The sequence below is a fragment of the Sus scrofa genome, chromosome 8 (assembly GCF_054392235.1).
Source record: "Sus scrofa isolate SSC_HxYL_T2T_F1_AM1 chromosome 8, Sscrofa_HxYL_maternal_Yorkshire_Landrace_v2.0, whole genome shotgun sequence".
NCBI classification, from domain to species: domain Eukaryota; kingdom Metazoa; phylum Chordata; class Mammalia; order Artiodactyla; family Suidae; genus Sus; species Sus scrofa.
In genome coordinates this window covers 117,237,360-117,262,392 of record NC_139390.1, presented here as the reverse complement: position 1 = coordinate 117,262,392, position 25,033 = coordinate 117,237,360, and the positions used below count along the sequence as shown (strand labels likewise).

The 25,033-nt window shown below is 37.7% G+C and overlaps 1 long non-coding RNA gene across 16 annotated transcripts in view; it reads right to left on the bottom strand.

Moving 5' to 3' along the window:
- LOC102158976 (uncharacterized) overlaps positions 1–25,033 on the bottom strand; it is a 928,007-nt gene that overhangs the window by 643,815 nt on the left and 259,159 nt on the right. For all 16 annotated transcript variants that reach the window (XR_014813165.1, XR_002346438.2, XR_014813169.1 and 13 more), the window contains one exon: positions 12,478–12,602. This is a non-coding gene — a long non-coding RNA (uncharacterized LOC102158976). The remainder of the gene's footprint in view (positions 1–12,477; positions 12,603–25,033) is intronic.

Below are 25,033 nucleotides of genomic sequence, written 5' to 3'. Positions count from 1 at the left end.
GAGGAGAAATCACGAAAATTCAAAGGAATGTCATAAACAAAGGAGGTCCTTTATGCTAAAAATCTCATTACTATGTGTGTGTATTCATTTTGCTTGTAGGATCATTTCAGAGGAAAAGTACAAGAAACACTGATCATTTCAGGCAAACATTACCTTTTGTGTTTTCAATTATTAAACTGAATATTTCTATTTCTTTGTGTGTCAAATATTTTATGTTTCATATCTATAATACAAGAATACGCAGTTACTACATAATAGGATAATCTGAATATTACACACTGGATATACACTCTCATTATACCCAGACTGCCTTCCCACACCTTCAGTATAAATACACTGACACATTCTTTCAGCTAAAAGCAGTTATCACCCAAATGGCACTATGTCTGCAATGCCATGGCACTGTTAAGAGGACTTCTCTCTTGCACATGTTCAAAGATAGGCAGGTGGAGAGGTGTTGTAAGACAAAGTATAGGCAAGCCAATTAACTAGTTCAGATGTGCGTCTGTCAACATTTTGGAAGAGGCCGCTTGTTGTTGTCAGGGTTTCCAGCCCTAAAACATTTGTTTATTTGATGTGTAATAGAGACAAAGGTTTACTCTTTCACATCACATCTTTATTATTTTATCTTAGAAAAGAAATTCATGCTACTGGTATCTAAGGAAACAAAATAAGATGCATGAAGAGGTAATGATTTTCCTCCTTCTCTTTCCACTCCAACCCGGGGTAGCCAATGTTGACATTTTTCTCCTAGGTTATACAAATATATACAAGCATACGTGTATACATGATTTTTAGGGGGGTTTTTTTTGCACAAAAATGGAATTGTGCCAAGTCTGTTGCATTTCTCATTTGACATATTACAAACATTCCTTCAGTTCATAAAATGTGGATCTAATTCACTTTAAAATATAGAATTATATTCTCTAGTATGATATACCACAACTGATTCAATTGGACATTCATGGGGTATACTGCCTGTAAATATGTTTGCAAATTGCTATAAAAAATCTGCAATAAATAGCCTTATATAGATACCTTTACATAACGGAGATTTTATTTTTTATTGTAAGCTAGATTTTCAAAGAGCCAATGACTATATTTATTTCTAATTTTGAGATCGATCTATTTAATATGCACTTATCTGTTCTCTAATTCGATTTGTCTGGTCTTTTCCTAGGCCAGTAACATATTGTTTTGATTATAGGGTGCAGTAGAGATGACAAGTGCTCATCAGTATCTGTGTTTTCCTCGTCTTCCTGGGTACACTACTAGAAGACATTTTCTCGTCTTCTTGCATTTAGGTGAGGCCACATGATTAATGACTATTCACCAAGGAAGTTTAGAAAAAGTGGGACTTCATCTTTTTGCCAGTCCCTGGATAGGTGAAGACATTCAGGGAAAGGAAAGCTACAAGCGAGAAGGAACACAGGTGTAATGGTTTATCAGTGCATTGCCTCTCAGCACTAAATCTTTGCCTCTTTGCCCTGCTTTGCTACCCTGGAGCCCGATTGTATAAACAAACACTTTTTTTTGGACAACTGGCACAAGGTTAAGCTTGTCAGCAGAAGGTGTTAGAAAGATGCTAAGATGAAGGGGCTTCTCATCCTGGTTCCAAGGTGGGTTTTCCTACAGATTGTTGCAGTACATAGCAGCAAAGAGTGTGCCAGACACCTAATCGCTCCCAGCAAGTTTCCCTGGCAGTGAGCCAGCAGCTTCTCAGTGAATCCTGCCAGCACAGTGGGCAGTGTCTTTCTTGCCAGCCTCAGCCTGTGGCACCTCGACAGACTCTCCCAACTTCCAATGGGCCATGGCTACAAGCGCTGCAAAGAGCTCTGATTCAGCCTTGGGGATGGTGAGGGGAGGATCTCCCAAGTTTATGTCTACCCTGGAGCCAGACTGTATAAATGAACGCTTTTTTTTTTTTTTTTTTTTTTTTTTTGGACAGGTGGCAAGAGGTTAAGCTTGTGAGCAGAAGGTGTTAGAAGGATGCTGATATGAAGGGACTTCTCATCCTGGTTCCAAGGTGGGTTTTCCTACAGATTGGAAAATCTACCTAAGCATAATATCCCTTCTCTTAGATTACGGCATCTGAGAAAGGCTTGTTTTGCACAGACATTTGCCATGGTAAGAATATCCGGGCAGCAAGCCTTATTTGAAGAGCCTTCTACTTTTCCCCCCACATGGAGCTGATTTAAAACTTTCTAACGTCCCTCTGAGTGTGTTGTCAGCTTCCTGGCAGCGCAACTGGGCACAGACTGTCTCATGATAGCCTTCACGTGCTGGTATGCTATCGCCACTACCTCATGCTATGCAACCGCTTATGTCTAGGAAACCTCCTGGGGAAAGTTTTTCCATGCATCAAATATGCCTTCCAGCCAGAAAACTGCTAGCCAGTACGATCTTTATCTGAAGGGCCTACTGATGCTCGTGACGTTTGTGACCCCTAGTGCCTAGTAAGGTGCCCCATTTCCCAGGTGCGCCCAAGCAGAGTCCTATTTTAAGTACGAATCTTTCCTGACCACCTGTTCTAGTGGTTCTCCACCTGATACGTATTACATCACCAAATACTCTGGTTAAATTGGTTTGTGGTGAGGCCCAGGCCTCAGTATTAATTCCTCTGAGGATTCTAATATGCAACACCACTGACAACCACTACCATGTTTTTCGGCAGAGTTTGTAACAGTTCCACCTTCTTAGCTGAGTCTTTCCTGCCCTTCCACAAGTAAAGCCAATGTTGTTCGTTGGGTTTGAAAGCCTTGTTTTCGGTCTCTCTCTGCATTCTGGCGAATACACTGTGTTTTTCAAATACAGCGCTTTAGATTTGCTCTTTCAGAAAATGTGGACACTCATATTCTGACAGCTATGGAATCAATGAGGTCTCTCCTCTTCCCAAAGCACCTGTTTACGTCATTTTTGGCCACCATCACGTTGGAGTCATCCACACAGGCTTTCTCCCCTTCAACCAGGATCTAACTAAACTTGATCTATTCTTAACCTATCAGGCTAACACAGCTGAACCTCATCATTTCTGTCCCTCCCCTTAGATTCCGTAATTTTGAGGCACATTCCCACAGGGCATCTAGTACCTGCAGAGTCACCTGCCATAAAAGTTACCTTGAAACTCATCTGGATATTCTTTGAGAATTTTACATTGATCCTTCAAGTTACTTTCTCCCAAATCTATAACCATATGGTATAGCAATCTCTCTCTGTTTAACAAAATTGCTTTTATGGGGAATAAAGGGTGTGTGCAGATTTAAGAGACCACTTCTACATTAATCTCCTTAATCTTTCTCCTGGAAGTCATCCCAGTCTACTCTCCATGGTCTTCTGATTCCTCAGTTAAATTTCTCTGGACAAATTCATGGTTCTGACGAGTAACAACTAAAACCTCTACCCATCCCCTCACTCTGCTACCCCCTCTTTAAGAAGCTTAATCTTGGCTATGTTTCCTCTTTTTCCTCTATTTTTCCAATTTTGGGGATTTTAATATCACGTTTTCCCCTCTTTTCTGTCCCTTGTGTCTTTCTCTTACAGAATTATCTCTGTTCTTTTTAATTTTAAATGAGTGCATCTTATTTCCTTATTTTGTTCTTTTACAATCTCCCTCTGCTCTTGTTATAATAGTAAGACTGAAACATTTAGTTCCTCTTTGATATTATGAACAAAACTTGATTCCTAAAAATGGAAATCAAGACTTTTTATAGTTTTTATGAATAAGCTTTTGATTAAAAAAAAATAATAACCTAGCTTCTGGAGTTCCTATTGTGGCTCAGCAGGCAGGTTACAAACCCAACCAGAATGAGAATCAGGGCTTGATCCCCGGCCTCACCCACTGGGTTAAGGATCAGACATTGCTGTGAGCTGTGGTGTAGGTTACAGGTGCGGCTCCGATCCCACATTGCTGTGGCTGTGGTGTAGGCCGGCAGCTGCCACTCTGATTGGACCCCTAGCCTGGGAACTTCTATGTGCTGCAGGTACAGCCCTAAAAAGCAAAAAAAAAAAAAAAATTTAATTAACTTAGATTCAGAAAGATGCATGTAAGTGAATAGTTTGATGACTTATTAAAAAATGAGTATGACCATTACCCAAGGCAAAAACTAGATTACCACCAGCAGCCAGACAATCCTAATTTGCCAACAACCAATCTCTCCCTCTCCTTGATTTTTAACCATTCCTTATTTTTTAACTTTATGTAAATTAAAGTTTACAAATTTTTTTAATATTTCTGGCTTCTTTTATTCAATTTTATATTTAGACAATGTATTCATGTTGTTGCATGTAACAGTAATTTAGTTATTTTATTGCTGTATAATAATCCATTTTATAAATATACCAAGATACAGTTATATCCACTTTATTAATGGATATTTATAATTGAAGGCCAACTGCTTTTATGAGCAACTCAGGGTTGCTTATAACCCTAACCCTAACCCTAACCCTATCCATAGCAGTGAGACCACCTTGCTTTTCAAGTATTACAAATAATGCTTCTTTGAATATTCTTGTGCATCTCTTTTGATTGGAATTTGTATTTCACATACCTAAGAAGCAGAATTGCTGGTCACAGGGATGCACTGAGCCAGGATCTGGTTGGTGCAATTTCATGCACAAGACTGGCATACTTTGAGACAGTTAAATAATAACTTTTTTATAAGTATATATCCCAGGGAGATAGAACTGACATAATAAAATCATATTCTAGGGAAACAACATGATTGTTGCTGAAAGTTCCAAATATTTAGGCAGAAATGTCACTAGATTTGAAAAGGCAATTAACCATATATTATAGTTTGATAAGCCTAGACTGCAGAGGACCCTGATAATCAGGCTATGAAGTTTGCCTTATATGCTCTGGGTAATTGACTTGGTCAAAGTGATACTCTAAGAAAACATGCCAGCAGAATAGGTAGGCAGAATAAAGCATAAACTTAAATGCACCATCTAAAAGCTGCTTGAGAGTAATCTTTTTGCAAACTTTAAAAAATGGGGGAGACAAATGGAGAGCTTCCCTTCCTTCGCGGTAGTGTCAGCACATTTAAATGCAGCAAGAATGCCACCATCAGATGCCCCGGGTTAAATTCATCTTACAACTTCTAGCCCAAATTTCAAGTTTGGTTCCAACATGATATGACTTAAGACCAAACTGACTGAATATAAAAGGGAAAAAGAAAAATGTGAGTCTTGAAACAATAATGGTAATTACCAGAAGGCTTAGCAGCAAAAATAAAATGTACCTCTCAAAAGCACAGCAGGCCTGCACAGAATTGTTCTTATATTATTCACGCTAATAAAGTCACTGGATTTCTACTCTATGAGGAAGTTTCTCAAATTACTCAAAATCTTGCTTTGGGTGTTTCTGCTTTTAGAAGTCCAGGAGGTACTAGTGGAAAATAAGACAAGAAAAGAGAACAGAATCCACAGGAACTCCTTCAAATGCTTCCTCACACAGCACAGTGCTCACCTTGGCGTTTGTCTAGTCACCACATATGTGCTATTATCATTTCCAGTTGGGAAACATCAACTCTAAATCATTTCTGAGAACGCAATCCAGATTATGGCAGATATTTTGGGTTGTATATTTTTAAAATAAACTACAAAATACAACAGTAGCCATTTGTTTTAGAAGTTTCTATTTACTGTTTTCTAGGGAGTAACAGGCAAAAATAGAAACAAATAAAAGAAAACGTCATGGAAAATGCTGAAAGGCAGAAAATGTTGCTTTTAAACTAGTATTGAAATTAGCAGATCAATCATTCTGAGAACCAGTTTGTTTTTTAAAAAAAAACTTGGTATGAATTTTTTGTTAAATTGTCTACTTTTGCTGGCATCAATTTGTTTCAAGCTAATAATAGCTGAAGAATATTATAAAATCTTAAAATCTATATAAACTGAAAAGGGCTTCCCACTGGCATATAAATAATGTGCTGACATATATAATAAAGATTTTATTTAAACTTCCATTTAAAATGGCATTGGGCTGGCAGCCTCACAAGCTTCTCTCTCACAACTTCCCATGTGAAATGTATTCATACTGACAGAAATGATATTGTTGGAATTTAGGAGGCATTTTTACAAACAATAAGACTGATCTAACTGGATGGAGAGAAAAATATCTGCCTATCCAAAAGAATACAGGAAGAAACTATTTTCTCTTTCATTGTCTTCTTACGGATTTGGAACTCCACAGAGTACATCTTTGCTTTCAAACCATTACTTTCACCCCTGTCATGAAGCATCCTCTCTATGAGACTCATGTAATTTTACTACTCTCTCTGCCCTTTTTTTTTTATTTTACGATTTTTAAATTTTTCCATTATAGTTGATTTACAGTGTCCTGTCAATTTCTACTGTACAGCAAAAGTGACCCAGTTGAGTGTGTGTGTGTGTGTATATATATACACATATTTTTTTTCTCATATTATCCTCCATCATGTTCTATTACAAGGGACTGGATATAATTCCCTGTGCTATAGAGAAGGATCTCATTGCTTACCCACTTCTGCCCCTTTCTTGTTACTATAAACAAATGAAATGAATGCCTGTGTCACCTTGGCCACAGTCTTCTTCACGTTAAATCTTGCCATCTGCCTGAAGAACTTCAGTGTTCTATCAAAATCCAGCCCTTCAAGTTTCAAGGTCTACTAGTTCCAAGTAACCTCTTCCGCCTCCAACTCAGACACCTACAACCAGATTTGTACCCCAGTTTTTGTCACCACCCACAACTGCTCCACCTCCAAAAACACTCATTCAAGTGTCCTGCTTTCTCACCACACCTTCTTCTTCTACCTGACTTGTTCAACATCTCCCCCAAAACAGCGTTTTTGCCTCATTAGATCACCAGCCCATGGACATATTTCCCACGGCTCTTCCAACATATAAGTAATCTCCTTTCTTTCAAAGCACTCTTGTCAAATCCCAATCACTTTAAACACCTGTCTTCAAAACTAGAAATCTAGATTCCAAAAGCAAAGCCAAATAACCTATTTAACAAAAAGTTTGATGGAAAGAAGAGAAAAAAGATGAAAGGCAAAGCTACTTAGCTTTATATTTTTCCCGTCCTGGCTGAGCATCTTCAAGATCCATTTCCACATATGATTTTTTTTTTTTGGTTCCTGCTGGTGAATATGAGCCATACCTTGCAGCACACACCTCCTGAAGAAGTAATACTTCTGAGGAAAACCACATGGGGACCTGGCTCTATTGACTTGTAAAAAATAAGGGTAAATAGTAAAAGACCATGAGGAGAATAAAAATCTTTTTCAGAAATCTGCTTCAGATAAGGCCTTTGCCTCCAAGAAGTGGGAGGCTGATATTCTCTAGCAAGGGGGAGGTGGTTAGCCAGCCTGGGGTTTCACAGGAATCTGTGGGTTTGTGGTTCTCAAGAGCATCTACCCAAAGGTCCCCAGTCCCCAGTCCCCATTCCAGGTCTTTGGTTTTAGTATAGAGGACTAGCTAGGGCTCTTAATTCAATCTCTTGTAATTCTGCCAGCCTTATAATCGAATTTCAGGCCTAATTTCCAGCACAGGTGGCTCTGGAGTCGTAAGAGCTAAGGCTCTCTCTCTCTCTCTCTCTCTTTTTTTTTTTTTTTTCTTCTTTTTTATGGCCCCACCCACAGCATAGAGAAGTTCCCAGGCCAGGGACTGAATCCGAGTCACACCTATGATTCACGCCACAGCTGCAGCAATGTTGGATCCTTTAACCCCCTACACCATACCAGGGATTGAACTTGCACCTCCACAGCAACCAAGCCACTGAAGTCAGATTCCTAACCCACTGTGCCACAGCAGGAACTCCAAGGCTCTCAGCAAGCCTTTTGGCTTTCATGAAGTGCCCTAAGTTGGTAGTTAGTAGGCTCTGAGCCTGTCATTCTCTTTCTGTGAAACCTCTGTAGCAATTAATAAATGCAAATCATCTCCGCTATTGTTATAATAAACACTGTTCCCCATATCTTTCAAGTGCTAAAGCTATCACATGAACGAGCACTTCCCTTCCTTTTGGATCCCATCCTTGTTCCCTGACTACTGCAAACCATATGCAAACTCAGTTATGTAGCAAGATATAAAGTGAATATATTAATTCATACATAAAATAATCTAGTAGAAGATACAGTGAGAAAAACACTTCATTTGCAATACCAATAAAGAGATTTTTTTTAAATGTTTGCTATATAAATTAGCATTAAGTCCAGCTATGTATAACACAAAACCCATACAAATAGGCTTAGACACACAAATAGCAACTGCTGCATGTGAAAATTCCACCAGGAAGGAGCCCAGGACTAGAACAGCAGTTCCACAGATCCCTAAGTGTCCCAGCTCCTTCCAGCTTTCTGCTCTAGCCATAGTGTCCATTTCCACCATAAGAAGAAAGAGAAAAAGATGCTTCTCCTTTAAGGAACATCCTCAAAATTGCATATACCACCTCCATTTACATCCCATTGTCCAAAACTTTGTCAAAGCCAGGTTTACCTGCAAATAAAGCCTCAGTTCTAGGTGGCCAAGTGTCAGCTAAAATTCAGGGCATCCACGACAGATAAAGCAGGGGGAAAATGATATTAGGGGACAACCATAAGTCTCTGTTACACCTAAGAAGGTTTAAGAAGAAATACTAAGATTTACAAAGAAATACTTTTCAATTGACTGAGAGATACAAAAGAAGATCTGAACAAGTGAAAAAGCATATCATGTTCTTGGGTAAGCAAAGAGAAATTTTACCTAATGAAACGTATGCAAATAAGTTTATAATAGCTGTGAATTTTAATGGCTCAAATAATAAGACAAAACAAGCCTATTAAATATGAGTAAATAACAGAAATACAATCATAGTAATAAATTATGAGCTTGGCCAGAGCAAATAAGGTTATTCTTATTTTTAATAGTAGAATAAATAACATCCAGATGCCAGCTAACGTCATCTTCCTATCAAAAATTAACTTGGCAAATACCCCCACTATCTTTCAGGCAAAGGTTTCAGGGCCTCTCCAAGACTTGGGGGGAAAATCCCATGTCTTTCCTTCTCAGGATTTCCTCTAGTCTTGTTCCTGCCCTCTCAACCCCATTAGATTCTTGCCCTCTGTCTCATTCTCCTTTATTCACTGTGTATAGGTCCAGACATGGGACACAGACACTTTTCTTCATTTACCTAACAACAGTTTAGACAGGCCTTTTTCGATTTGCAGTCAACTTATGTGAAAGTTTGGGCCAGTGACAAGAAAACTACTTACACCTACTAGGGAACCAACCGGCTCTTAAAAGTTGTTCATGTTTGGTGACTTCACTACTATGAGTTTCATCCATTTTATTCTGGTAAATTTAGCTTCTTGCCTTGCTGCCTAGCTCTGCTTCCCCCAGAAAACTAACAGAACATTTTCCTATTGCTCTTTTTTCAGGTCCATTTCCATTTCATCTCATCTCAGAAAACAGCTTGGGTGGAACATATCAGAAAGGTTATCCGCATTTTCCATCAGACTCCATAGATCCATGCCAAACAGTCAATAATGCACTGCAGCCCGCTTGCACTGCCTTCTAAGAGCCAATTATGTGGATCTCTCTCCCACTTCCCATTCGGTGACTTAACATCAGCAAGCTGAATTCTGCATAGTGACTATGCATAGCCTGGAAGTCAGCAAACACTGCAAATATCAGTGGTTTGGGTTTGCGTTGGGTTGGGGTTGGGGATTTCTGTTTGTTTGGAGGGCCAGTTAACCAGCACAACACTGCATACATTCTATAAAACTCTGTGTTTAATCTGCACATGGAGATTCAAGTCTCTTGATTCCCTCCCACATGAACCAGCCTAGCCCTCGGGGGCAGAGTAATAAGAACAGGGAGAGACAGATGGAACGTGATGATTCCACCGCTCGGACGCCACACAGACCACAGGCACGTGATATTCTGCCTGTTCTAGTCCATGATTTTCTCCAGGCAACAATACTGAGCAGAACGATTCTAGCAACATGGATATGCAACTATGTAATTTGTTTATTTAATTTGTTAATTATACTGACATGATTAGAGTTCAGACTTGAGGACAAAGAAGTGTTATTAAACCACATTCTAAAGAGGGGGTCTGGGGATCAATATTGCTTACACAAGATCTAATGAAAAGCAGAAGAATCAGGGGCTATAACCCCCATCCAGGCCTATCCTAACTCCACCCCACCCCAACCTCCTGTATAAGGTGATAACCAAAGGTAGAGAAGAGAAGGTTTTCAAGTCATTGGGCTTATGGGATGCAATGTTCATGGAAAAAGTTACTTTCCTAGCTGTCAAGCCAAGATGGCAAGAGGAGATTCTCTTAAGGGATTTTTTTTTTTTTTTTTTGTCTTTTTTTTGCTATTTCTTGGGCCGCTCCCGCGGCATATGGAGGTTCCCAGGCTAGGGGTCAAATCAGAGCTGTAGCCACTGGCCTACGCCAGAGCCACAGCAACACGGGATCTGAGCCGTGTCTGCAACCCACACCACAGCTCACGGCAATGCTGTGGTGCTCACGGCATTGAAATAGCTGATCTCCCATGTGTGAGTTGTTCCTGCTAGCCTGCGGCTCTTCTCTAGCACAGGAGATCAAGTCTGTACCTCCAGCTAATTTCCTCAACATGTCTTAATATTATAGTAAGTGGTCCTAGGGTGTCGTGTCTGGCATCTATATAATAATTTCTCGGTGATAACTTTACTCTTAGTTGATTTGTTTCCAAGTCTATGAAAAAGATATCAAATACTGCTGAATAAAACAACGCAAGAACAGAAGACTTATTTTTCTGGGACAAACACAAGTTGGTGCTAACTGGTTTATCTAATTTCACTTCACTTGTACTTAGAGTTCTATAGATTTTATTTTAATGCAAGTATTTTCCCCTTCAGATAAAAGTCTGCTTATTTTTTAAATATTTTTAAACATAAATACATATTGTTGAAATTTTTAATTCTCATTTTACTCTTCAACAAAAACAAAGTCTCGATCTAATTTCTCCTTCCACTTGCCCAAGCTGCCATCCCCCAAAACTCACTATTTATCTGCACAGTAACTTAGCTTTTCAGAAGTCCAGAGATTACATCGCATGCTCTGATAAGTAAATGACTCAATGGCTTGAGGTGAACATAGAAAAATTAATAAAAGCTTTGAAAGTTCAGTCTTTTTTCTCATCCCACTCCAATCTTTTTTCCCAACCAAAGATATGCATCATTTTGCCTCCTCTCAGAAAGCAAAAGCAATTATAATTGTTTTATTTTAGATAAAATTGTCACCATCCAATATAATTAGGCATATTGGGGTATGCAAATAAAGGGACACTAAGCTAAATTTATTCTGTAAACAAAGCTGAGGCTGAGGAAGTGTATCAGTACCAATTTTTTTCGATATCTGAGTTTATGTCTTGGTATGTGTTCTCCCTGCCACCTCATTGGCCCCACTCCCTAACGAATCACATCTGGCTGTTGAACACATTCATATAACTCACCTGAATTCTGCAGGCAGTTCATATTGACCTGAAATAAATGTTGACTATACAGACGCATGTATGTATGTCTCCCATTAAGAGGGAGCATGCCTTCTTTTCAAGCATCCATAAAACATTTGTAAATATTGTTTCAAGAATGGGAAAACAAATCAACCGAAGATTAGACCAGCTTAAAGCCCATAAAATAAAAAAGATCATAACAGATGAAAAAGAAGCATTGCAAACTAATGCATATGGAAGAATTGTCTAAAAGTTTTAGGGAAATTACACTTTTGAAGAACAGATTAAGTTGGATCACAATTTCAAACTATCATTCATTAAAACGAATTTCATTCAAAAATAAAAGCAGAAAACAGAAACGCAACCATTTAACTGATCGCAGAAAAGATAAACACTTTGTAAATAAAGACACAAATGAAACACATCATTGGAAAATGCTGTTAAATTCACCTATGTAGAATTAGAAGCCCTCTGAAAGGAAAAACTTCATAAAATTATAAGACAATTCAAATTGAGGAGTTCCCGTCGTGGCGCAGTGGTTAACGAATCCAACTAGGAACCATGAGGTTTGGGATTCGATCCCTGCCCTTGCTCAGTGGGTTAACGATCCGGCGTTGCCGTGAGCTGTGGTGTAGGTCGCAGACGCGGCTCGGATCCCGCGTTGCTGTGGCTCTGGCATAGGCTGGCAGCTACAGCTCCGATTCAACCCCTAGCCTGGGAACTTCCATATGCCACGGGAGCGGCACAAGAAATTGCGAAAAGGCAAAAAAAACAAAAAAAAAACAACAACAAAAAAGACAAGTCAAATTGAGAAAATTATTTATATTAATGACAGCCATTTAATAATAGTTGCCATATTAAAAAATCACTAAATTTATAGAAAGGACTCTAAATTTGTAACACTTCCATTGAAAAATGGATGAAGAATTATGAATAGAAAATTTATCAAAGATGGCATATAAATGGTTAATGAATGGATAAAATAACATATTAAGTTATTAATAAATAGACATACCAACTAAATCAGAGCGAAAACCTTGACTGCGTAGTTAATTGTCCTCCTAAGTTAACAGCACTGCCAGCAAAGTAGTGAGAAGGGTCTCTCATGCTCAGCTGGTGGGATAAACTGGTGTAAACTCCCTGGAAAATAATTCGACAACATGAACAAAGATTAGTAAATGTATTGCTGTTGATCCTAAAAGAAATAGTCTCAAAGATGAGAAAAAAGACTTATATTGAAGAAAGCTCATGACAAGATATACATAAAAGCAAATATTGGAAACAACCTAAATTTCAATAATAGAAAAATAATTAAATAATTTTTGATGAATATTAAATAACATGGTAAATGTTTTAATATTAGATGTAACTATATGGGTATTCATATATGTCAACTAATAAAAATTATTAATCAAATTAAAAATCACAGGAGTTCCCACTGTGGCTCAGCAGTAACAAAACCAACATGCATCCCTGGCCCCATTCAGTGGGTTAAGGATCCCAGAGATGCCATGAGCTGTGGTATAGGTCTCAGACATGGCTCAGATCTGGCGCTGCTGTGGCTGTGGCGTAGGCCGGCAGCTGCAGCTCTGATTCATCCCCTAGCCTGGGAACTTCTATGTGCTGCTAGGGCAACCCTAAAAAAAGAAAGAAAAAAATTAAAAATCACAAAGGAAGAAAAATAGTGAGTATATTTAGATAGCACAATTACAAACGTTTTATTTTTTCCAAAAAACTGCTAGTTTTCCAAATTTTGTACTAATGTGTATTATAAATATTTCTATAATGTGTTGATTGATTACTGAGTACATTTTTTTCAATGGTTTGGAAATCTCTGATGAAAACACTTAAATATAGCTTTAATTCACAGTGGGTTTGTTACCACAGTCCCAGCACAGAGTTTAAATCTGTTTACATCTATCTACACTGAAGCACCTATCACAAACATGGAATTTCCTTGCCCTTAACAAGTGTCCAGTCTAATTAATGAAGAGCCAACAAGAAAATCACCCATGAGAATACAGTGTGCTAAGTGCTGTAACCGAGGTATTCACAGCATATAGTGCAAATACAGTTGAAAAACAGTGAATTCAGCCTAGAGGAAGGTGTTAGGAAAACTTCCACAAAGAAGGTCACTGCTGATCTAACTCATTCATCTCCCTCATCTCTCTTTTTCTTCTCCCAGTATGTTAGAGACTGAGGAGATACAGTGAAGAGATGGAGCCCTCAAATTTGGCAACACAGTCATGTTTGGAGGGGTTCTTAAAATCAGCTAAAGAAAGGATCACTTATTTTTACTATCTTGAGTCTGAAAAATCTAAGACTCCTTCCTAATACACAGAGAAGGAAAATAAGCCCCTGTGAAAAGCAAAAATTGGGAGTGCTGAGGACTTTGCTCCATCTCAGGCATGGAACCGGTATCCTGGAGGGAAAGATATTCCTCCTCGAGAAAGGTCACCCTGTCCAGCTTCAAGTCATGTGAGACTGAGAGCCTCCAGCCATCAACTCTATCAGGGTCTGTCCCAGCTTTCCCGCTGAACTCACTCTTTTTTGAGGGTGTACAGGCTAGCCAATGACTGAATGAGAGAGTGATACAAGGGCTGGCTATTTCCACTCAATGTGAGACCCCTCTACTGGGCAGTCACTGCTCTAGACCTCTCTGTCGGATGTCATCAGCGCAGGCTCGCAGTCTTGCTAATTTCTGCCTCCTTCCCTCTCCTTCCCCTTGTGCACTTCTATTCAGTCTCAATAGCTACTTCCCAGAGAAGCCAACTACCACAAGGGAGATGAGTCAAAAAGGCCCAGAGAATTGTATATATGTATGTGTGACTGGGTCACTTTGCTGTATAGTAGAAAATGGACAGAACACTGTAAACCAGCTATAATGGAAAAAAATAAAAATCATTAAACAAAACAAACAAAAAAAAAAAGGGCCCAGAGAAGTGTGAGCAAAAGGGATAAAAGGAATAGGACCAGAAGGGAAAAGAAATTGGCCTCGTCTCATTAGAGGGACTTGGCCAAGAGCAATATAATTTTCTTACGGATAATATCCTCCAGGCTAATGCAGACATTAATAAAAAGCACAGAAGGTACAAGGGAGGTGGTAGCGTGTACAGACATCAGGAAAAATTAGAACACTAGGGAACTGTCGCCAACAGGTTGGTTTGTATAAAAAAGAAGGAAAATAATATGCACCGGGATGGGGCAAGAATTCAAAAGGAAAGTTACAAGCTAGATCATGGAGAATGTTGTATCTTACGTCAAATACATGAGTGTCTTTCCTTTCAAATTTGTTATACACGTTTTTTAACTTCCATTATTTCTATATGTCTTATTTGAAGACCACGGAATTACAACGTGAAAATCTTGAGTGAAATTTATTAATGCTATCCTACTTTCACTGAATATTAAAAATAAATTTAAAATCAATTATCAGAGAGGAAGTATGAATTTTCCAAGAATCGCTAGAATATCTACTTATCCTTATGTCTGGCATAATATTTCATAGACACACATTAAACTGTTAATTCCAGTGATCACCATTTGAACAAATATAAGATTTAATTAAGATATGCATTTAAAGGTTTTTATCACCAGTATGTTCACAATAGCAATTTCTCTGCAATGAGGTCTCTCTCAGATCAAAGTTCCCAGATGTCTCTACAAAAATATATGTATCCAGAAAGCTCTTCTTTTCTGTGACAAAATTTTGCCTTTCAGATGTGTCACAATCCCTTAACCATGACTCACAACCACTTTGAGTGGACACCTCCATCAAACTGATTGCTGTTTAAAAGGCCTTGGAACCAGGTCAGTTCCTCACAGCCTTTACTTCACTGTTAGCTATCACACAGCAAGAAGACAGTTAAGTACATAAATTCCTTTGGTTCAAGGGCTACTACAAAGAACAGGAGAACTCAAATAGTCCATAAGGTATTCTCCTAACTGGGTATTTTCCAGTGATATCCCATGGCCCTCACTGGTTGACACTTCCTTATAAAACACCCCTAATGTAGATGTCTGTGTCCAAGCTAATGATTCAAATGGGCTTAAAAGCTGGGAACTTTGTGAAAGCAAGGGTTTTGTCTTATTATTCTCTGTATCTGTGGTGCCTAAGGCAACCAGTCAATAGCAAGTTCTGATTTTCATTTCAGCTTTGCAAATCAGAACTCTCTTCTCTGGAAGCAGAAGAACAAGCATTGTTCCAATGACTATGCTCATGAACTAGACATGGAACTTAAAAAGGTAAAGAGGAAAAAGCAACAGCTTAGTAAAGTATGTTTTTAATAAAGATTTTCATAAATGACCCACATAAGACTCCATCATTAGGGGCTTTCTCTCATCCACTCATACATGGTTAGTCTCTGCAAAGCCTTATGTGTCACAGGACTAGCACAAAACTCATAAACTGTGAATAACTACTATCTATAAATACCCTGAACTTCCCCATAATTAACTTCTCTGACACTAATGAAAGCTTTGTGGTTGTGCATGTTTATCACCAAAAAGGTTTAAAACGTCAGCTTTGATTTATTTTCTATCAAAGTCATTTTACATATTTTTTGCTTCCATAAGGATTATCATCAATTCAGCCAATTTAAGCAACAAAAAATAAATAAAATAAAACTGATATGGATAAGCTTAAACAAAACTGTCAAAGGCAATTAAAGTTAAAAACATAAATGCCACTTGAGTTGCTTTCCTTTTCTGTTTCTCTGCCCACTCCTCTCCTTTTGCCAAGGATTTCTATGAATTATACTAAACAAATTAATGCAATAATGCCCTAGCTTGTTCTTTGGGAGCCTTAGTATGAATTACAGTTGTGAAAATTTTTAAAAGGCTTCATCTGAGAGGTTAGCTAAAGCACAAATGTATACTTTTTTTAAATGATAATTTTTTAGAAAAACAGACAAGTAAAACTGGGGCTTAATCATCTAAGGAAACTTAAAAATTAGTAGATTAATATTTTTCTCCATATGTTTTAATCAACAACATGACAGCTGACTATAATATGCAGGCTACTGTTGACCAAAATGTAGAATAACAATCTAGTTTAATTTGAAGAAGAAAGGTTAATAGGCAAAACTTCTATTTGTGAAGTCCTCTTGCTAAATTCATCAGAATTTAATGAAAATTATGAAATAAACTAGTTTGCCTGCAACATTTTTTCCAATTTAAAAAAAGATTCTTTTCCTCTTTGTATCTCCCTTTGATCTTTTGCTCCCTTTAAAACAAATTATTATGTCCTATTATTGAAAAAATATATGTTCTTTAGACAACATCTAACATGAGAAAATTCTATGTACCTCTATGTTATGGCCTGCCAATTATACTGACACATGTATAAAAATCCTTCCCCAGAATATAAGTCCTTCCAGGCAGAAATAGAAACGTTGAGCCTTCAGTGCCTTAAACAGTAAATAGCACATCTTAGAGGCTCAATGTAAGTTTTTTGTTCAGGTAAACAAAAAAATCCCATAGGTTTGCCATTAAGAGTTGTTTACTTGTATTTTTCTATTTTTATTCTGTTCTTTCTGGATCATTTTTCTAAGTTGGAAAACAATTCTTTAAAAAAATTTGACAGAGAACTCTAACATTCAAAAAGCCCTCAAGAGTCAAACAAATAAATCTCAAGTGGTAGAAATAAAGGCCCTATAAGGAAGAGACTCCAGGAAAGCCAGAGAGCTTATTATCATTGTTAAAATTGTGACACTCACTACTCCACTTCCTTGTAATGTTAATCCTCTGCTGTTAAGATATGGAACCAAGATTTTCACTCTAAGAGAAAAGAGATACAGTATATAATTCAGAAAGGTAAGGAAGAGTCGTGTAATGGTGAAAGCAAATTGGAAATACGAGTGTAAACTCAAGGCTCTTTATATGTGTTTTCTAGCTCTATTCACTGGATGGATGTAGAAACGATGACATCTCTATAACAATGAACACATTCTGTGCCCAGATCTTGTATTCTAAACACCATTCTCCACTAAAAGAAACCAGAGAAACTTGGAGAAGTGCTTATTCTAAGTCAGAAGAAAATACAAAGTGGGATCTGAGAAATTGTGTTGCACTAGTAAAGCAATAACAGTGTTCAAAGACTAAGGGGTTGCATTAGTTATATGGAGCTGCAAAACAAATCACTTCCAAGCTTATAGCCTTAAAACAATAAATACTATCTCCCAGCTCTATGGATCAGAAGCATGAGGATGGCTTAGCGGGGTCCTCTGACTCAGGGTCTCTCACAAGGCTGCAGTGAAGCTGTCAGCCAGGTTTGCAGCCCTCTTGGGCTCATCTAGGAGAGGATTCCCTTCTAAACTCACTCTTGTGACGGTTGACAATATTTGTTTCCTTGTGGGCTGTTATGCTGAAAGGTTAGTTCCCTGCAGGCTATTGATCAGAGGGCTCCCTCGATTTCTAGCCACGTGGGGTTCCTCATAGGGAAGCTGACAACACTATGTCTGGCTTCCATTAGCATTAGCAAATAAGAGTAAGAGAAGCTACCAAGACAGAAGGCAGGGGCTTTTCATAGCCTAATCTCAACATGGCGTACCATTATTTTTGCCCTATCCTATTTATTAGAAGTGAGTCACTAGGTTGCACCACATGAAAGGGGAAAGAAAGACTATATAAGGCTTGAATTAGGAAGCAGAGATCTTTGGGAGCCATTCTAAAGGCTGCCTATCACACAGATTATGTCAAAGGTCAAAGGAACAAACTTGAAAGAGCTCCAACTGAATGGGCTACTTAAGACAATCTGATTATCAATAGAAATAACTATAACAATGTACCAGGATGCAATGACTTTTTAAAAATACCATGAGTCTATAGCTATTTTAAAAAAGTGAGGGAAAACTTTACGTGAGGGAAATGTATTATTTAGATACATAGTGCCATGTTAAATAGAAAATCTACACTTCTTTTTTGAAAATTCATAAATTATCTCTCACAATTCTGTATTATACCTAGTCTCCATGGAACATTTACATGTATATTTGATCCAATAAAAATTTTGGTTCATCTCTCTAAAAAAAAAAGAAAAGGAAAGGTGGGAAGTGGATGGGAAGAACAGTCTTATTTATGAAAGACTGTCCTCTAATAAATACAGAGGAAATGACAGAATTAGGAAATCATCCACCCCAAAGTAATAAATGATTCTAGCAAGGATCATTAAAAGGGTTAAAACCATTGGGTGAAATGTAGTCATATAATGATATAGTCACAAAATATCAAAATTTCCTCTAACAGATTAAATATTAATAGATTAATAAAAATTAAACACCAATAGATTCATGATAATAATAAATATTAATTAATAAGAGCAAAAATATGCCTTTTTCAATACCAATCTGATGCTCAGCATCTTAGCAATCACTAATAGTGGATGACCTTATATTACATGCCTCTTGATATAATGTAATGCAAAATATGGATCATCACCTACAAAATCTTCTTGCCATAAATGTTTAAGCTAAATCTAGTCACACTTTTAGACCAAACATCAAAATCATAGAAAATATAGGGGATAGAGGAACACATTAAATGAAATAATGAGGAAGCAACTGCACAGATCTGGAATGTGTGACATCCAGGAGAAAATTACCCCGGATTCTCCAAAAGTCACTGGCATGGGATAAAAATAAAAGAGTGGAGGCCTTTACTAGATAAGACTAAACAAAGATCAAAACCAAATCCAATGCGTGAACACTGATTGGACTGTGCAGAGGAAAAAGTAAATTGCTTGCGTCTTTGGGGGGGTGCCATCTGAAGAGGTCACAGATACATAGTACTAGGATATAAAATACATTTTATTGAGTGAGGTTTAAATCAGAAAAATAACAGAATGCATGTTTCCCCATTAACTCTTATAATCTCATAATTTAGATTATGCATAGTTGACCTCTAAGTGCCTGGCCTGTGTGCAGTAAGGGGCCCCTCTCTACTGATAAGACTGTACATGTTTATAGTATGTAGGCTGGGCAGGAATGACCTATGCAACTAGGCAATACTGAAAGCTCCCAGGATGAGGAAATGGTCTCATTTAGAAATATGGGAAAAGAATCTGAAAAAGAATGGATGTGTGTATAACTGAATCACTTTGTTGTACAGCAGAAATTATCTCAACATTGTAAATCAAGTACACTTCAATTAAACTTTAAAAAATGAAAAAAGAAAAAGAAAAGAAAAGGAAATATGGAGCCTCCAAAGTCCAATAGCTGCTATCAGCCTCTTATTTCACGGAACTAACAGACTTGCTGAGAAGTCCCTTGCTAAGCTACTACAAAGAACTTCCAAGAGCACTGGGGGATCCCACTGGAGGGCAATTGGAGAAATTTTTATATGAACTAAACATTAAATAAAATTGTTGGATTGCTGTAAATTATCCTAAGTGTGATAACAGTTTTATGGTTGTGTATGAGAAAGCCCTTTATTCTTATAAACTGCATGCTGAAGTATCCACAGGTAAAATGTCATGATATCTGCAACTTATTTGCAAATAGATTTTTGAAAAGCGGGTATGGGAGTTCCCGTCGTGGCGCAGTGGTTAACGAATCCGACTAGGAACCATGAGGTTGCAGGTTCGGTCCCTGCCCTTGCTCAGTGCGTTAACCATCCGGCATTGCCGTAAGCTGTGGTGTAGGTTGCAGACGCAGCTCGCATCCCACATTGCTGTGGCTCTGGCCTGGGCTAGTGGCTACAGCTCCGATTGGACCCCTAGCCTGGAACCTCCATATGCCGAGGGAGCGGCCCAAGAAATAGCAAAAAAAAAGCGAGTATGTAGGGAGAGAGAGAAACAGAGAGACAGGAATAAAATGTGGCAAAATGTTAGCTATCACAGAATCGAGGTGAAAGGTATGCGAATGTTTGTTGTGATATTATTCATACTTTCTTGGAGTCTTGCAATTTTCATAATAAAAAGTTGAAGGAAAATAAGGACATCTTAACTTTTTCTTTTTTTTTTTTTTTTTTTTAACGGTCACACATGTTGCATAAGGAAGTTCCCAGGATTGAATTGGAACTGCAGCTGCAGGCCTATGCCACAGCCACAGAAATACAGCATCCAAGCCACATCTGCAACCTGTGCCACCGTTTGTGGCAATGCTGGATCCTTAACCCACTGACCAAGGCCAGGGATCAAACCTTCATCCTCACGGATGATATGTCAGGTTCTTAACCTGCTGACACACAACAGGAACTCCTGTCTTAACTCCTGAGTAAATAAGAAATAAGTTTACAAATATGAAAACATGCTTTTTAGTTCTTTTCTAATAAAAAAAAAATCAGTAATCCAGATTCAGAAGCTAGACCGCTGACTACAAAGGACTGACCTAGGAAGCCGGATTAAATTATTCAAGACAAGTTTATTCCTAGAACACTGAAATGAGGACATGGCAAATAATACACTCATAGGAAAATTTTCTCTAGGTCATTTTAATCTCTTCTTGTTAACTTCTAATTTAAAATTTATCTACTATACATAGTTGGCATAATGGCTATTTGGTTACCTAGGCTATGACATTATTCTAACAAGTCTGAGATAAAATCCACTGTCATTGATAAGTATTTCTCTTAACTATACAATAATGTTTATTCCTCTAATATAGTATCCCTTTTTTTCTCATTTATTGCTAAGCCATCATTTGTAAACTAAGGCTTTTTGTTAAATGACATAAGATATTGGTCCAAGAAACCAATTAAGGGAATAAAAGAAAAACACTTCTCTTGCTGTTGAATATTTCTTTCTATGAATATTTCTATGTTCATTTCTTTGAATGAATATTTCTTCAGTATCTGTGATTAAAGCAGATTTTATTGTCCAATCTAACTTCGCTGCCGTAACTTTCTTTTCCCTATTGTCTAATAAACATCAGCTTCAATTGAATATTTGAGCTGCCTAAGAAATAAAAATCACATTTTCCCTCTCAATCTTTCTCTGATTCTCATGTGTGATTCCCATCGACCTCTGAATCATTAGCTAGTACTCACTACTAGAACTGGAGGAAGAGGCTCATTAGAATTTAATTTAATTATACATGTGAAACTCAGTAAGGTAGTATTAGATACTGGAGAAAGATGCGTATATTTATGTCTTCACTGTGAGAATGTTAATCAACCTAAAAATCTGAGTTCTGGGAAAAGGAAACTCAACAGTTAATCATCACAGCCTTCGGTGAAGAGCAGTACAAGTTTCACTATGTAAACTGACACAAAACGAAATCATGGCTTTGTTTTAAACTATTTTGCCAAATCACTCAAATTAGCAAAACATAAAATTAACATATATAACAGTGAAATCAAATGGTACAAAATTAAAAAGAAAAGCTCTGTTAAAGTAACAGACTAGATGTTGGTATTACAGAGGCCTGTTTTGACTACGTCTTTGACACTAATGTTCAAATTTGTATACATTATTCAACATCAGCCCTTGAGTTTCCTAATCTGTAAAACATATAGCATTTCATTGCTATTGGGAAGATTAAGTGAACAAATGTATACAGAATGCTTAGTACAGAGCAAACCCTCAACAAATGCTAGTTTTCTACCCAACTAACTCCCCAAAATGATCCACCACGATGTCTTTCTTTACAAAAAATAGTATCTTAATTATTGTGGTGAACCACCAATTTCCCAATTACGTTTATAACTAAATTTGACTTCCAAAATTAAGTCTAGTCACAAACACGAATATGACTTTTTTTTAATTAGGAAAACCAAAAGGGTTTTTGGTGTTTATGGTCTCTTAGGCCATAGGAGTCTAAGACTGTTTAATTTTTTTCTAAATAAGATTCTTTAAATACAAATGAACATTAATATGCTGTTCACATAGATCTGGTACAGTATAATTTGATTAAAATGTTAAGATTTTTTTATTTCTCAAAGAAATAGTTGATTATATCACAATTAAATGGAAACAGGAACAAAATTATGAAACTCAGTAAAGTGCATTGTGGGCAAATGAAGAGACTACTGCCAACAGTCTACTCAAAGGAGGGTTCCTCCTCACAGAAAAGCCAAGCAAAAGGGTCCTAGAGGGCTGATCTTTCTGTTTGCATCGTATTAATCAAGGTCTCAAGTCACTGGGTTTATAACCTTTTTAAATCCCACATCCACTATTTCTCAATTTGATCCCATTTCTCAAAGAAAGATTCTTAAAATAAAGCCCATTTCCTGAGGTGGAATGCCATTCTTTATTTTATTTCATCACTCTTTCTCAGGTTTTTTTTTTTTTTTTTTTTTTTTATCACTTGTGTTCAAATGGCACAAAACAAGCACTGTTTTAACTGATGAAGAAGTGGCCCCAATACCTCTTGGCCACTACTCATCTTTCTGCTTCCCATAGAATCAATAATCTGTGACTCCATGATTTAAGATTGTTTTTAGATGATGAAATATAAAATAAATTCACCTGGGACACAGTTGAGAGATGCAAAACAGAATGAAACTTAAAATATGTCCTTTAATATTGTTTTTCTAATCTTCCTGGGGAATAATGGAGCTCTAATACCTACAGCACGTGCTTATAAATTAATCAAGGCAAGTAGATTTGGAATTTTAACCACTTGCAGCTACTAGTCTCAGAAACGCATGCAAAAGGAAGAGGGAAGAGCAATGCTTTGAAAGTATGCATTTCTCCTTAATGAAGCATTCTCTTCTTTATTAGTTTCTACATCCTCTAGATAAAGTATAGAAAATATAGAAAGTCAAGATTTTGCTTCAAATTTAAACCCAATTCGACCTGAATTCCTGACTTCTTCCCAAAGGCATTTGAAACAATTTACTTTTCATATTGGTCACAAGCTAAGTATGATCCCAGCCTACTTTTAAAAAGGACTCTGCTAAGGCGGAGCGAATATGGGTATGTGGCTCCCCCTAGCGCCCACTGAGAACACCAGCACAGCTCAGAGATAAAAGAGGAGGAGGTGGGGGAAAGTGATGCTTTGAATTATCCCCAGCAAAAGCCCATTGTCCAGTCTTCTCCACCACCTGGTAACAGCTGGTGTGCATGTAAAGATGAGATGAAAAATGGATAGAGGTCAAATCCAGGAGGACTTCCCTTGTACAGCAAATCAATGTAAAGCAACAAAAGTACCAAGATAAAATTTCCAAGAACTTCTGATGCTTAAAAACCATGGCTAAACTTTAGGGAGAAGAGATGGCAAGGAAGAAGACAGGAGCAAGGTTTCACTTCACATAGCATCTCGTTAATAGTTTCAGATTTAGGAAAATAAAGGAACTTCTCCCCTCTAACACCAGAAAGCTAATATCAGAATATTCCCAAGCTGACATGTAATTTGGAATGGAAACTGACACAATAAAAATTTTTAAATGTACAGAATATATTCCAGCTGAGAGTTTTTAATATCAGCAATCCCCAGAAGGTTCTGGGCAGTCACTCGGCGATTCACGGCATCAGAATTTCTGGGCCTTGACCCAGGTTTCAACCATGTCCCACACACAACATTGCCTTGGTTCTCTTGAGGGTTCAACCTTCGTAACAGCCTCTAAATTCAAAGCATAGTTTCTGCGAAGGGAAAATACTTTGGAACAAAGATGGGAAGATATATTCTGCCTTCCAAATTTATAAGAAGCCTCTTTACTCAGCAGCACCAGGCAGCTCACAAGCACTATGCACAGATAACTCACAACCACTGGTAACTGTTCAAGTAAGAGCTGGGGAGGGAGGCTAGGCTAACCTCCTCCTACCAACCAGTCTGACTCATCAGTTCATCTCACCTCTTAAATGTTCTCCTTAACTAATGCATGCATAAAACCCCTGCTTGCCTTTGTCCCTTTTCTGATGCCTTTCTTCCTGTTGTTTTGTTTTGTTTTGTTTTGTTTTGTTTAACCTGGCTTATTCTCCCTCAGACAGCCATGTCCACCAGGTCACTTTGCCCTCCCCCCAAATACTGTTCTTTTCTAGGTTTAGAGATTGACTCCTCCCTGACTTTTGTTTCCCTTAATCTTCTTCTAATGAATTTTCCTCTGCCTCCTGTTAATACTTACATGGGAAGCAGTCTGTTAAGGATAAATTACTGAAGAGGCTCTACTACAAAGCACTATAGAGTCTTGGGGCTTAGAGCCCCAAAGAGTCTCAAAATATAATGTGACAGAGCTTTCAGCTTACAGGCTGTTAAGGTGCCTCTTTGAATTTTTCAGATACTGAAATTGAGGCTTAAAGCAGGTAACTGTCTTGCCCTCTGACAATTACCTGGAATTTGCAGCTTCTTAAGACAGAATATTTCCCATTATAAACACTACCTCTTACACATAACAACATGGAAAAAGTTCTGAGGCAAGGGTTAGTTAGGTTTTTCATACGCTTTGAGCACTGTCACTTAAATAAAAAGCCACCTGACAATACTTATACTTGAATCCCATTATTAGAAACAATCAACTTTTTAATCAAAATGATTTTATATTTTATATTCTTCACCTTTTTTTCACTTCAGTGGGAATAATTAGGTTTTTTTGATGAATGTCTCTTCCCTGGTTATTATGTATGAACACAAATAAGCTCTCATTTTTGAGGTATATGTTTCTACCTGCCAGCTGTCATGAAGAATTGCATCTGC